We start from the raw sequence: 16886 nt of genomic DNA on the forward strand, positions 1-16886 counted from the left end.
TCATTTAGAGCACTCACCTCTTGTTTCAACTTGGAGATCTCAAAATCTCTTTCTTTCGCTATGTCATCAGATTTTCTCCGGTTCTCAATCTCTTGACACATCCGGATAGTCAGTCCTTCCAATTCCTTTCTCAAGTTGGACTTTGATTCATTCAGCTTATTTACTTCTACAATTAGGGCTTCCATATCTGCTTCATCTACAGAACTATTTTCAGATAGCTCCATCAACTTTTCTGCATGTTCTCTCCTTTTTGCTTGAGATGCCTTGTATTTGACCATAAGATCATCATAGGCTTGCTTAGACTGAGTGAGCCATTGAGTAAGTTCCCTTAAGGTGTATTCCCCCATATCTCTTTCCAATTGATTAAACTTATAGAAAGGTAGGCTCTGATAACAATTGATGAATACTAAGAGGGGGGGTGAATTAGTATGCCAAAAATCTTTGCACGTAAACACTTTGCAAGACTGATAGTAAACCGGTAAAACAATTTAGCAAACAAACTGGTTGACAAACATGCAAACCAAATAGCTAATAATGCATTCACCCACAGAAGCACAAATACCATAACACAAGAGATTTTGACGTGGAAACCCAAATGGAAAAAACCACGGTGAGATGGAACTCACAAGTAACTATCTGCATAATAGAAACCAGACTGGTTAAGGTCAGACCGATTAAGGTATTACAATGTTCTTCACTAGAACAGATCATGTTAGGAATCTCAATCGCTATTAGGAGATAAGTCTGATTAAAGACTACCTTGCTAGAGGATTTTAGATCCACAGATGTGAACCACCTTGTTAGAGGATTTACTACAAGGCTTTTGGGCCTACCCAGTTAAGGGCTACAGACTTGTCAAAGATGTGAGTAATCAACAAGCGTTTGATCTATTTAATAGCACAGACTGCTCAGTTAGATCCTTGATAGCTCGATCTTAATGCATTACAGCATTACTTCAGTCTTCTATACATTCATACTCTCTCTAACTCCTCAACCACCTTAAACCCTAGCAACAACACAAACTCTTTTATGCGACCTCATCAACTCTCTAAAACCCCAGACATGATGTCCTTATAAAGGAATCTAATTTCATGTCGGTCCAATAGGATTACATTACAATTTCCTAGGTTCAATGAATCTAGACATACTTGGTACCACGACACAAAAAGCACCGTTATAGTGTCGGCACCATCAAACAATCGGTGGATGGTAACTCATCACAAAATGTCGATTGGTAACTCATCACAGAGTATTACCGGTTCATACAAAATACCAGTTGCCGGTTTGTCAAAATGAAGACTGGTAAAAATGTGTTATGCCACTTTAATCCCTTGTACCGCTTGGTATCCACGAACCGCTTGGGGTCAACATGTCACTTCAGACCGGTAAACACATTCTACAAAACATTAATAGTCTAAAGACTATAATACAACATACCTACAACATACCGGTTGGAACAAATATCGGTTGTGCTCTTACTCGTACATATAAGGAGGATCTTAACGCAAGTGTGTGTCCATCAATGACAATCACAACATGAACATCAAAAATGCCAACAAATTTAACTATGTTAGGACAGCAGATATGCTTGCATCTACCCCAAGTGTATAAAGGATGAAATCCTTCTCATAGTTTGGATTTACTAGGGTAGGAGCCTGAGAAATGGCCTATTTGATCTAATCAAATCCCTCTTTCCCTTCATTGGTCCATTTGAAAGGCAAATATTTCTTAAGAATGGCGGTGAGAGGTTTGACCAAGGCTACAAGGTTTGGAATAAACCTTCTAACAAAGTTGATTCTTCCTAGAAAGCTTTGAAGGCATTTCTTGTGATGTGGAAGTGGAAGAGACATAATGGCTTCCACTCTCTCTGGGTCTATGGCCAAACAATCTTTGGATACAATGTGTCCAAGTATTTTTCCCTGATCAGTAGCAAATACACACTTGTTGGGGTTCAAAGACATGTCATACTCCCTACACCTTTTGAATACCTACACAAGGTGAGAAAAGTGGTATATTGCATGCTTGGAGTATACAATGATATGATCAAGATATACTAGTACAAATTCTACTAATATTCCCTTAAAGGTCATATCCATGGCTCTTTGAAAAGTTGCACTTGCATTTGTTAGTCCAAAGGGCATTTTACAATAGGCATAAGTGGCCCACTTAGTAGTAAATGCAGTCTTAAATTGGTCTTATTCTTGGACTAGGATTTGATTATACCCTAAGTATCCATCCAGGAATTAAAATAATTCTAAGCCACTAACTTTGGCTAAGATTTGTTCCATAGAAGGGAGGGGATAATGATCTTTAAGAGAGGCTCTATTAAGATCCCTAAATTCTACACACAATCCAATTTCCCCATTATTTTTCCTAAGTGGAACAAGGTTAGATACTCAAGAAGAATGCTTGATTAGAAAAATAATACTAGATTCTATAATTTGGATAGATCTCTCCTCATCAAAGGCTTAATTTTGCATTTCATAGGTTTTTTCTTTTGTCTAACTGGCTTAGCATTAGGATCTAACTCTATGGTATGTTGAGCTAAACTAGGGTCAAACCCTTTTAGATCCACATATGTAAAAGAAAAAATATCATTATACTCTTGAAAAAGATTGACAAAAGTACCCTGGTCACTTTGGGAATATACCTTTCCCAAGTTGACGGCTCTACCATCAAATATAGGGACTGATTTGTAGTCTCCTCTCTTTGCAGCTAGGTTCATTGCTCTCCTTTTTATCTGATCATCAGTGTTGAAGATCCCCTCCAAGGTGACATATCCCTTAGGTAGCTTGTTTGAGCTTAGCTACATAGTCTGATCTCCATACTAGTCTTGCGGCATGCCCTACTTCTTATGTGAGAACTTTGCCTCATCTTGTAGAAAGCTCACAATCTACTGATCAGAGTCAAAGACCTACCAATTCACTTGGTTATTAGGCACCACAAGTCTCACCACAAGTCTGATTTGTTGCTCTTTCTCTATTGCAACATGAGATGGGATGTCATGTTGAGAACCAACTGCTACTAATCAGTCATCATGTTTATTATGATTTTTAGACACACTAGAAGTATTGAAGGCCTCAAAACCTTCAATTAGATCACATTCTCTATGCTTGTAATATTTGAGAAGGTTATTCATGGTGGTGCTTTGAGCTCTAATTTGATTCACAACCATCTCAGTGTCTCCATGTACCTTCAAGGATTTGATCCCTCTCTTTTGCATCATTTGGAGACCCAAAATCAGAGCTTCATACTCAGCCACATTGTTAGTGCAACCAAAATAAGGTCTAAAAGAAAAGTAATATTTCTCCCCTTTAGACAAAATAAGAAGCACATTGGCTCCTACACCATTCTTATTCCTTGAGATATCAAAGAACATATCCCATAGACCATGCATGTCACTATCATCTTTTAAGAGATTGGGGATAGGGGAATCCTCTTCATGGATGCAATAGGTACCTAGGCCTATGTCTTTGATCTCATCAATGGATCAAACTGAAATGTATTTTCCCATTCATCAAGTAGGGAATCAGGAACCTCCTCCAACTGAGTTGTAGGCTCTCTTACTAAAATTTATTCCTTCTCATGGAGAGTACAATTCATTTTGATAGGATAGGGAGTATAGGGCTCTATGTGATCATTGGAAATAGGCTCAGCCCTAATACACTAGTACATTTGGAGCGGTTTTCCGACGAGCTATGGGATTTCTTTTTTTTTCAAAAATTACCTTGTGTTTGTCAGAATTCTGACGTTTTAAAATTTCATGTCGGAATTTGGACAAAAAAGAGATGAACATTTCTGACTGGCAATGGGATTTACTTTTCTTTGTCATATTAATTTTATATTTTTTCTAAGTATACCTTGTGTTCGTCATAATTCGGACGTGTTGAAATTTCACGTCGGCATCCCGACAAACACGGATTTACCTGTTGATCGGCATATGTTGGTCTGATGATTTTCACAGCCTCTTGATTTCTTCTTACTCATCGAGATAACAAAATTCAATGACCTCTCTTCTTATTGATAGATGCAAGTTATCCCACTAGTCTCATCGAGCATCGGGATAGCTTAAAATGTGTTCAGCCGATGGGCATAATTTCCTCAATGTCTTTTCCCTCGGTGTAGCTCCTCCTGATACGTTATGCCTCCTCAGCATAAGCTTTGAACCTTTATCATTTTAGCCTTTGTCGATGTGTTTTAGTTTTGCCAGTGTCGAGTGGGATAATTCTTACCGATAGCATCATTGGCTAATGGAAATACAAGATTTCTCCATTGTCACTAGTGTGCGTTCTACCGATGGACTTCATCGGTGTATTTTATCCTCATCACATGCTTCTACTTGTGTGTTACCATCAAGTTGACTTTTGTCAATAGTACATATTTCATATTTCACATCAGAATTCCATAGGCATATGTTGGCCCAATGATTTTCACAGCCTCTTGATTTCTTCTTACTCATCGGGATAACAAAAGTCGATGACCTCTCTTCCTGCTGATCGGTGTGAGTTATCCCGCTAATCTCATCGGGCATCGAGATAGCTTAAAATATGTTTAGGTGATGGGCATAATTTCCCCAATGTCTTTTCCCTCAGCATAGCTCCTCCCGATATGTTATGTCTCCTTAGCATAAGCTTTTACCCTTTATCTTCATAACCTTTGTCGATGCATTTTACTTTTGCCAGTGTCCAGCAGGATAAGTCTTACCGATAGCATCAACGGCTATCGACAATACAAGATTTCTCCATTGCCACTAGTGTGCATTCTGTCGATGGACTTCATCAGTGTAATCTATCCCAATCACATGCTTCTACTTGTGTGTTACCATTGGGTTGACTTTTGCCGATAGTGCAGATTTTGTATTTCACGTCAGAATTCTGACAAACATGTGGTATTTTTTTTTTTAAGTAATTATGTGCCATCATTATACGCGGGCTCCGGGTGTGAAAAATTGGGAGGAAGCGAGCACAATTGCTGCAGATAGATGCTCGGTAGCAACTATACAAGAGGTTGGCCCTTTCGTTCTTGCCATCAAAAAAATTTTGCAAGTTGCTTTGTTTTCCTTGCATTCTCTTGTTCACTTTGTTTAATGGTATCCGCTTTGGCAAAATATTGATCCTCAACCTCCTTAACCTCTCAATTTTATGGCTACTAGTTATAAAGACAAGTCACTTCATAGCTTCTAGAGGGGTCAACAATTCTCTGTTACTATAAACCCTTCCAGCCCTCAAAATAGCCCTTTATATGGAAGCAACTTTTATATGATTATTTAGGACTCTACAAGAAGTTGCTTGTATAATTTTCCCCACTGAAAGGGTCTCTTCATTTTCTACAATTAGTAGATAAAATTCCTCATCCTGGGATGGCTCTTTATATGGTGTTCGTCAATCCTTAAATCCATGTACCAATTCAATATTTATGTCAGCAAGAGTTTCCTGCTTTTTATTGGATGTTCGTTGTTCCACACTTCTAGTATATTCATCAATATCAAGGGCCTTTAACACATGGGGATATTTTTTGACATGTTCAACTACCATTTCTTGTATTTCCTCATCCATGTCATCTATATCTTGTCCTGCATCTTCACAGTATACATCCTCAACCATTTTCTTGTCTAGTTCATATGACTCTAGATGAATTATAGTATCATCCAATGGATCCATAACATGGTTCCCAGAAGTTGCTTGACTGGTCCCTCTAACCCTTTAAAAACCAATAGCATTTATAAAGACAAGTCGCTTCATAGCTTCTAGAGGGGTCAACAATTCTCTGTGATTGTAAACCCTTCCAGCCCTCAAAATAGCCCTTTGTATGAAAGCATCTTTTATACGATTATTTAGGACTCTACGGGAAGTTGCTTGTACAATTTTCCCCATTGAAAGGGTCTCTTCATTTTCTCCAGATAGCAGATAAAATTCCTCATCCTGGGATGTCTCTTTATATGGTGTTCGCCAATCCTTAAATCAATGTACCAATTCAATCTTTATGTCAGCAGGAGTTTCTCGCTTTTTATTGGATGTCCGTTGTTTCACACTTCTAGTATATTCATCAATATCAAGGGCCTTTAACACATGGGGATATTTTTTGACATGTTCAACTACCATTTCTTGTGTTTCCTCATCCATATCATCTATATCCTGTCTTGCATCTTCACAGTATACATCCTCAGCCATTTTATTGGCTAGTTCATATGACTCTGGATGAATTCTAGTATCATCCAATGGATCCATAACATGGTTCCCAAAAGCTGCTTGCCCGGTCCCTCTAACCCTTAAAAAACTAGCAACATTTATAAATATAATTCTCTCTATAGCTTATAAAGGGGTCAACAATTCTCTGTGATTGTAAACCCTTCCAGCCCTCAAAATAGCCCTTTGTATGGAAGCAGCTTTTATACAATTATTTAGGACTCTATGGGTAGTTGCTTGTACAATTTCCCCCACTGAAAGGGTCTCTTCATTTTCTCCGGTTAGCAGATAAATTCCTCATCCTAGGATGGCTCTTTATATGGTGTTCGCCAATCTTTAAATCCATGTACCAATTCAATCTTTATGTCAGCAACTGTTTCATGCTTTTTATTGGATGTCTGTTGTTCCACACTTCTAGCATATTCATCAATATCAAGGGCCTTTAACACATGGGGATATTTTTTGACATGTTCAACTACCATTTCTTGTGTTTCCTCATCCATATCATCTATATCCTATCCTTCATCTTCACAGTATACATCCTCAATCATTTTCTTGGCTAGTTCATATGACTCTGGATGAATTCTAGTATCATCCAATGGATTCATAACATGGTTCCCAGAAGCTGCCTACCCAGTCCCTCTAAACCTTAAAAAACTAGCAGCATTTATAAAGACAAGTCGCTTCATAGCTTCTAGAGGGGTCAACAATTCTTTGCGACTGTAAACCCTTCCAACCCTCAAAATAGCCCTTTGTATGGAAGCAGCTTTTCTACATCCAAGATCAGCTACAAATTGCAAAGGAGAAAACATCCATTCATGTGATGCTACTAGGTTTATGTCAACACCAACTTGGCTGGTTACTATAACCATTACCTATTGGACAACTTCATACTTTTCATTTGGACTAAGGAAATGTTCCAATGAATGAAGCTTCAATGATAATATATCTTTGCCAGGACCACATAATGTTGCAACCATGGCCAATGGATTCAGAAGATATCGACCAAGAGCCACAACATGCCTCACAATCTTTGTTATATATGTTCTTCTCCCAGAAGGATTGATTGATCTATTTTTGATATTTTAAAATTATCATCTATCCATCAAGAGATCCTTACTAAAGTGTTAAGAGATGCCCATGTGCCTACTAACATTCATCCTACCTAATTCTAAGCACCAGTATCCCATCTATCATCCTCTTATCAACTAGCCTTAGATAAAAAGGATATGCTACCGATTGATCCAACCCATAAATGTTTTCCTACACATTGAATTCATCATCATAAAACATAAGGTGGAACGAGTCCTAATGGATATTGGTTCTATCATGCAGAATCGTTTTGAGTTGGAGGATTGAAATATGAATAATTTATCTCATTTTATTTGTTAGTTGCATATTTTGTTATGGGTTAATAGAAATCTGGGTACTGTATATAAATTTAAAAGAAACTATAATCTAATCAAAAACTATATTTCATTTGATGTTATCAAGAATTTTGACTAGTTTTCTTCATAATGTGTATCTTGTAGAGTTTATCTTAATATTGACTTTCTTGTATCCTGTAGCAGTTTTGGAAGAATTATCATAACTTTCATTTGAACTGTTGGATCTTTCTATAAATTGGAGGATAATTTTGTAACAATGATATCAAGAGACTGAACAGAGAGATTGGCTTCATTACAAGGTAAGGGTAGCCTTTTTCATGTTTGTCTTCCTCAAAGTATGGTTGGTGTCTATTAAGTTGTTGTCTTGTAAGGGTGTTTTGAAGATTGAGAAGAGACTTTTGGTGGGTATTAATCCCATTGTTTTCAAGTATGCCTAATTTTAATTGAATGTTTCTAAGATTTATGTGCATTAGAAGGCAAATGATTCCTGAGATTGTCGCTTCAATTAAATAAATACTGAAAAACTTTGAATTGCTTGCCTGTAAATGAATGCTTTAAATAAAAGGTTACTTTATTATAAGTATGATTTTGTAATGTCCCCTAATAAAATTCCTTAAAATATCCCAGTTATGGATCTCAGTTCTTAGTGTAGGGGTTAAGAGAAAATACCTTAGCCTCTGTTGTAGTAAAAAACCTACAAAAATAAACTCAGAAGGTGCTACAAATTTCATGAAGGAATGGTCATATAAATGACTATATATAGAATTAACTGCATATAACATAAAGAGGGATCCTTGTAATAATATCAGAGATAGAATCATAAGTTATGTTAGTGAGCTATGATGCAGGAATTGGTGGGGTCTCTTGATTGACCATTTCCCCTTATCCAATATAACCATGTAGGGTGCCTTACACAATAGTTCTCCCTACCCAATATTGTCATGTAGGGTGCCCTATAGTAGTTCTCCCTACCCAATGGTCCTATAGGGTACCCTATAGCAGTTCTCCCTACCCATTTATCAGGTAGGGTTCCCTTCAGTAGTTCTTCCCACTTAATGATCATGTAGAGTTCCCTGTAGCAGTTCTCCCTGCCCATTTATTAGGCAGGGTGCCCTTTAGCAATTCTCCCCACTTAATGATCATGTAGGGTGCCCTTTAGTAGTTCTCCCTACCCATATTATTAGGTAGGGTTCCCTTTAGTAGTTCTCCCTACTCCATATGAATTGATTTAGTTTATTCAGATTATCAATATTAGAATCATAACCAGCATTAAGATTTGATATCAGTTGTTTGAATTATTATCAGTTGTTGAAAATATTGTAAATACTCAGATTATTACCAGTTATTTACTTTGTTACCAATGCTCAAAATATTGTCAGTTATCTAATCTATTACCAGCAATTAGAATGGTTATTAAATTCTAGTTTATCTGTCAGCACTTACAATTTCAGAGAATTAGTAATTTTTCAGATTATTTCCAATTTTATCTTCAAGTGACATTGGCCACTGAATATCAGTGATCGTTCTAATATATATATGTATATATAAAGGTTATTATCATTATTGTAAGAACTTATTATTGCAGAAGTATTAGATCAATAATATACAAAGATTAATATGGGGGTTGTAGTATATGCAAGTGCTAAACAAAAATACATACCAGAAAAAGGGCGGAAGCTTGGATGTGATATCGTGTGCACAGACCAGATTACAATTGCCTATAGTTTCCTCCATGTTCTATATTAATATTACTATCAAATTATCTTCATATATGCCTTTTGGCAAGAGACACACCCTTTCACCATTATCACCCTTTGAAAGAGTGCACCTCTCATTCCCCAATTATCCCCCTTTCAAATGAGGTTCTCTTCTCCCTTTTATATCTCATGTTTGAGGGAGTCACACCTTTTCATTTTATGTCTTTTGATCATTCATTAACTTAGTATTAAATTTTAATTATATTTAATTTATATTTTAATTTAAATGTTATTTTTTTAATCTTTTGTATTTTAATTTTATTATTATTATATATTATTGAATCCTATTTCAAAGTGGGGACATTATAGATTTCTTAATTGAGATTACTCTTCAAACTCCTTATTAAATTATCTTCAAACAATAGTAGACCAATGCCTTCACCCCTGACATAATGTTGCAATTAGTCTTACTAAATTTAACATTGCTCTTAAAGACCAATAAGACACAATGAAGCTTGACATCCAATCCTTCAAACTGAAACTTAACCCACTAGTAAATTTGGGCCTAATTTCTGATGGCTAATTGTCAGAAGTCCGACGACACCATGTCGGACTTTTGACCAATTTAACCTTTGAAAACTCATCATCGGTCTTCACAACGATGCCATTTGCTTCAAACATCCGACGATGTTATGAACCCTTCTGACGGCAGCTATATTTGCTCCCCCAGACAAAAATTTTGACCGATTACGGTCGAAATTCCGACAGATGCTATGTTTTCTCCTCGACGAATATCTGACATGGAAGTGACGTCAGATATACAGCATCCTTGTCAAATGTTTCTTTAGTTGTCATCAGAATTCCAATGGTATCAGATGATGTGGGTCAGACGGCTTTGTCGTCGGTGCATGAAAGCATTGAATGAGTTCTACTTTTAAAAATTGCATAAAACATTCATTATTTATTTGATTTAGTGTTATTTGCAAAAAAGGATTATCAATGATGTTTCCTTTCTCCAATAATTGTCTAAGATATTTCCGTCAGATAATATGTAACATCTAATGACTAAATCTTTTCTTTACAAATGCTTATTTTATTTAATTATTATCTGAGTATGAATTATAATTTATATATGTGCAGAAGCAGAAGATACAAGTTGAAGACTCGTGCACAAGTAAATTCATAAAAGAAAGCAAGCAAGCATTATCTTGAATGACATGGAAACAAGCTCATCAACTTCCTAGAAGAGAGCAATTGGAGAAAAGCAGAGGAAAGTGTTAAAGGGTGATAAATACATAGAGAGTGGTGCAGGAGCACCTAGCTCATTCTCAGCTTCTTTTTCATCTCAGGTTTGATTTGTGTTATTTTAAGTTGGAAAGTTGTTTAGCATGCTTTTTGAAGTTGTTCTAGGTTGTTTGGATGAGTTTTGAACTCATTGTGTGGTTTTGGTTTCCTGTTTTCAACTTTTGCTCAAAATTGCCAGTTTTGGTGTTGCCTGGCAAAATGTTGTAAAAAGTGAGTTTTGAGTGTGTTTTTGTTTTTGAAAATTTTTAGACATGTTTTATGTTTGGATTTAAGGTATAAGAAGTGTTTTTAGATGATGGTTAGTTTTGGAGGTCAATCTTGCATTTTCTAGGCACCAAAAGTTGTCATTTAGGCATCAAAATGTCAAAATTAAGTGCCTTTGGACATGTACCTATCCATATAGGAGGTTAACCAACTTGGAGAGGTATTTAAACTCCTTTTTTAACTTTTGTAAGGTTTGATCATTCGAAGTTATGAGAAGTTTTGCAAACTTGCACTAGTTTTTACTTGGTTTTCTCTAGTTTTTGGCTCCATGTGAACAGCAGTCCGTACACCTGCTGTACTTGTCTGTACTATTCTTGTATTTTCTGATTCTAACATGTTTTCCTAAACTTTTCCCTTTGGTGGCATTAAATTTGATTAAGTTTTGAAGTTGTAGCAAAATTGTTTTGATTTCACATTTTCACTACCCAGTCTAGGAATTTGGGCAAGAATGCTTGACCAACTTGGTTTCTTGGAGTCTTAAAGTGTTCATGGCTTCTCAAGAACCAGTTGGTCAATTTTTACATTATGTGAATATGAGTTTTGGTTTCAAGAGTGCAGGTACAAGGTGTTTTGTGGCCATGGAGCCCTAGGCAAGTAAGCCATTTGGCTAGGGTCTTTGCACAAGTATGATGCTTTGCTCTCCCATAGCATTTGCATCCTTTTGGTGAACAGACATATGTGTTGTCTAAGTGTTGTGAGAAATCAAAGAGACTTCCTAAGTCTAGAAGAGGAAGGTTACATGTTTCAGTTTCATGAATTGTAAGTCAAAACAATGAGTCACTGTTTGGTAGTTGTTTTCTTTCCTAGTTTGCTCTCCACCATTCATTGGTGTGAAAACCTCTATCCATACTTTGTTTTCTTGTAAAAAATTACAAGAAATGATTAAGCCCTTCTCTTGGGTAATGTAAAAGCCAAGATCAAACAATGATCTCCTTAGGCAAAAAAAAAAAAAATGTAAAACGCCGAGCAGGCTGCCACAGTCAAGTATGACTGATTTTTGCATATTGTTAAAGTTGTAAATGGATTTTCTCCTCTTCAAATTGCAGGTATGAAGGACATAATGTATGAAGAAGACAGTTAATTTCTTATAGAGCACAAACAAACCTTCAAATATGTGTTTTAACATTGCAAAGTGCAGGTCCAAAATGGAAAAACAGTGAAAAGAGGAAAAGTGCAGTCCCATTTACTTGACAATGAACTATTTACCATTTGTACTTGCCTAATGCCTTTTGTGTAGAGAAAATTAGATTCCTTCTTGTCTCTAATGTCGTTTATGTTCATATGCTTCTATTATAATTGGAATTTTGCAAAAAAAAAGTGCTTGTGGAAGGCAAAAGTGTAAAATTGTCAATGTTGCATTCCTTTGTATGCATATCATGAAAATCTTGGTCTTCACTTTGTGAGGTTTAAACCTTTTTGGTTATGGTCTTGTTAGCCAACAGCAAGGTATAAATAGGTGTCTTTGAATCATTTTGAGGTTCCCAAGCTTGAAATGTGGTTTTTGACAACAAACCCTTCCAAAACCCTCCTTTTATGCCCATTTTTGGGACAGTCATGGAGAAGGACTTAGGGACCCCCAAACTTGATGAATCTTCAAAAAATACCAAAAGGGTATCCAAAAATATAAACCTTTCAGTCTGGAAGTCCATCACTTGAATAGGGTGAGCACAAAACCCCAAAAGGAGGGCTAATTGCTTGTAGCCTTTTTAGGCCTAAAAATTGAATTTTGGTCAAATCGGGTACACGAATGGTGAATGAAAAGCACAAAAGACATCAATGCCAGTTGAAACAAGTTGTCCTCACATGAATTTGACACCTTTTGTGGGACGGACCCCAAGAACATAGTTTTAGCAAGCCAGAGTGGTTATGGGGTTGAAGCCTTTCAGCATACAAGAGGTCTTGACTTAGGGAGGTGAAACAAGAGGAAGTTTGAGATGGTCTATGAACCTTTGCACTCTGATTACAATAACAAATCCTTGAAAATAGTAAGGTCCTATACTTAGTGAACATATAAGTCACTTGAGCATTCCACTTGCACTGCCTCCCTATTAGAGAGTATGCAATACAAACAAACAATGTCTGGAGTGTGTCATGTGACGTCTCTAATTTATGTCCAGAGGGACTAACTGGTTTTGGAGTTCTAGCAAAACCTATTGGGCCATGCTTGGAGGAAATCAATGTGTTCATGCAAGGAGCACCTTTTTCCTATTATGAGAATGATGCTTTTGCACCGAAGGATATTTGGAAGGCAATATCCAAAAAAATTTGTAGTGTGGAACCAGAGTTGGCGGACTCGAAGTAATTTTCAGCTTTCAGAAGACCAAGAGGTTATGTACACAATCTCCCAATAGAAGGGTGATTTCAAGAATTACCTCTCCCCCCCATGACTATTTAGGAAGCACTTCCTCAGACAAAGGACTATTGGCCTCCATGGGATCAAAGAAAAAAATTGAAGCATAGACTCTAGACGATGTGGTGGTATCCTTCGTGAAGAACTCTGCACTATAATTGAAAATTCACAAGGGAACCTGCAAGATAGTGAATAGAAATACATTCTTGAAAACTGGGAAGAATGGATCTTGGTTTGGTTGGGTCTAGGTCACGTGGCTCCTCTAGAGGTTGACAAGATAGAAATCATATTAGGATTTAAAAAAGATCACACTCGTGGAACTTTGTGTGTGACTGATTGATTGCATTGTTTGGGTAATGCATTCCAAATAGATACAATTGCATACCATTTATCTGCCTTGATCAAAGCATTTTATCTTGATGGCATTAAATTAAAGTTCTTTCTCTATTTTCTAGTGATCTCTAGAGCAGAGGTTGCTTTGCATCAACCTAGGATACATTTAACTTGTGTTGTATTTGCGGAAATATGTATTTTAGATCGATGCAATGCAACCTCTTCTCCACCAATACCAGATAGAAGATAAATTACTTTAATTTAATGCCATCAGAATAAAAGGCTTTAATCAAGACAGATAAATGGTATGCAACTGTATCTATTTGGAATTCATTACCCAAACAGTGCAATCGATCAGTCGCACACGAAGTTCCACGAGTGTGATCTTTTTTCAAATACTAATATTATTCTATCTTGTCAACCTCTAGAGCATCCACCTAACCTGGCCCCACCCAAACCAATTTCAATTCTTCACACTTTTCAAGAATGCATTTATGTTCACTATCTTGCAGTTTCCCTCGTGAATTTTCAATTATAGTGTAGAGTTCTTCATGAAGGACACCACCACATCGTCTAGAGTCTATGGTTCAATTTTTTTCTTTGATCCCATGGAGGCCAATAGTCCTTTGTCTTAGAAAGTGCTTCCTGAATAGTCATGGGGGGAGAGGTAATGCTTGAAATCGCCCTTCTATTAGGAGATTGTGTACATAACCTCTTGGTCTCCTAGAAGCTGAAAAGTACTTCGAATCCACCAACTCTGGTTTCACACTATAGAAATTTTTGGATATTGTCTTTGAAATATCCTTCAGTACAAAAGCATAATTCTCATAATAGAAAAAAGGTGTCCCTTGTATGAACACGTTAATTTCCTCCAAGTGTGGCCCAATAGGTTTCCCACGAATTCCAAAACCAGTTAGTCCCTCTGGACATAAATTACAGACGTCACATCACACACTCTAGACATTGTTTGTTTGTATTTCATACTCTCTATGTATTTATCACCCTTTAACACTTTCCTCTGCTTTTCTCCAATTTCTCTCTTCTAGGAAGCTGATGAGATTGTTTCCATGTCATTCAAGATAATGTCTGCTTGCTTTCTTTTACAAAATTTACTTGCACATGAGTCTTCATCTTGTATGTTATGCTTCCATATAGATATAAATTTTAATTCATGCTTAGATGATAATTAAATAAAATAAGTATTTGTAAAGAAAATATTTAGTCATTGGATGTTACATATTATCTGACGGAAAGATCCTAGATCCAATTCTTGGAGAAAGGAAACATCATTGATAAACTTTTTTTCAAATAACACTGAATCAAATAAATTAAAAATGTTTCATGTAATTTTTAAAAGTAGAACTCATGCAATGCTTTCATGCACTGACGGCAAAGTCGTCTAACCCACACCATTATCCATAATAGAACAAATCAATATAATAGGCTATTATAAAGAATATATACAAAAATATGAAAGAACATTAAATTACGATTACAAATCCATAAACCATTGAATAGTGATAATAGATATAAATTTGTAAATGTTTCCCTACAAACACCACAACCATAACAAAAACAAAGAAAAATCTTACCCGCAAAAACTAGGTAGCTAGTGAGTTGCAAGTCTACAACATCTCTTAGATGATCGAACCATTTCTTAATTTTGTTCTTTTGATTAGTCAATGGATTTAGTTGCATGTATAATTTTTCTATTTGAAGCCTTATGTTTCCTTCTGCATCATTCTTCATGTTTATAGTATTGGATAGTTGTACAATTTGTGATGCTATAATATCTATGTGACCCTTAATATGCTTAGTATATTTAGGCCATTGCCTTTAAAACATGTATGCCGCCACTACATCCTTTACACTTTTCTATAAAAAAATATGCTTTCTTGTAGTTGGATATGTGTTGTTGCACATCTAATCACCAAAACTTCTAGTCTTTTCTCTTCCACCTTCTTCTCTACATCCTTCAAAACTTTGGCTTCCAATTTGAAAGAATGTTCCTTAAATCCATTAAGCATCAATTGTTTTTTCTCTGCACCTGACAAAGACTCATCCAAAAATACTTCTAGAAGTCCTTCATGAAGGACTTTCACTGCATCATTAATAAGTTATGATCCCTATATTTGAGACTTAATAAAATTATTGTGAGTAGAATGGTAAAGTTTATCACCTAAATAAATCATATGAAAGGGGGACAATCACTTAAGGTCCATCTGATCTTGAGACATTGATGCCCACTTTAGCATGTCACATCCTAAACTGACAAGACTCGTGATTGGGACCCAAAATATGACCCCTCATTTCTTGCCTCATGTGTGAGAAAAAATTCAAACACTTTATGTATGATTAGGTATAAAAGGAAGCCTACCCTATCATTTGAAGGGGTCTACCTACAATTCAAGTGATCTCTTAATTGCAAAAGAAACGAAGAGATAGTTGTAAAAGAGATATTATGGAAACATTACCTAATTTAAATGAAGGAAACCAAAAGAATGCAGAGAGATAAAGAAAATCTATAGAGAAACTATTTTACATACCTCAAATACAAAATTGTAGGGTGGAACAATAAAAAATGGCAAATCAAGGAAAGAATGAAAGATCCACACCAAATTCTTATACAATGCAGTCCAGTTGAAGGATTTTCATTCAACACAAGATAGTGAAGGGGTCATTATGATGATTTATTTGAAGGTTCATAAGTTAAAGGTAGTCACTAACATATAAAGAGTGAATAAATTGAAGAGCCCGATGAATTACCAGTGTAGCATGAGGATGTATGATGTTAACAATAGCAAAATGATATTATGATGGTGGTGAAACTACAAAAAGTTTTGATCGTATTTTTATTGAGCATGAAAGAAACCACCTTGAGCTCATGAATGATAGGCATCATGTTGTAGAGTATCAACCCTTCTTGAACAAGGGTATCACATTTTTTAGGCTCGATCAGTGCAAGGAGACATTTTGTGTATATGAAGTGGTTTCAATTAGCCATTTTGTGTATAAGTAGAAAGGATAGGTTGATGTTGTTGTTTATTTGCTTGCAAAACAATGAAAGAGGTCCTAATCAAGGAACACACACGTCCAAGCAAGGAGAGAATTTGGATTCAGGACAATTCTATGCAAGAAAGGATATCAAGTTATAAAAGATAAAAATCAACAAAGGTAAAGTGGATCCTTAAAAAAGAGGAACAATTGACAACTATTATTCTTGCTCCACAATGTAGAGATAAGAAGAACTAGGCTATTAAAATACAATAGATAGGTATCCGAGCTAGCTACTATTTCAACACATTCTAACACATGAATCTATTTCTATGCAATAATTAGTAGTAGCTACATAGACTAGCATGGT

This window comes from Cryptomeria japonica, chromosome 6, assembly GCF_030272615.1.
Source record: "Cryptomeria japonica chromosome 6, Sugi_1.0, whole genome shotgun sequence".
Classification (NCBI taxonomy): Eukaryota; Viridiplantae; Streptophyta; class Pinopsida; order Cupressales; family Cupressaceae; genus Cryptomeria; species Cryptomeria japonica.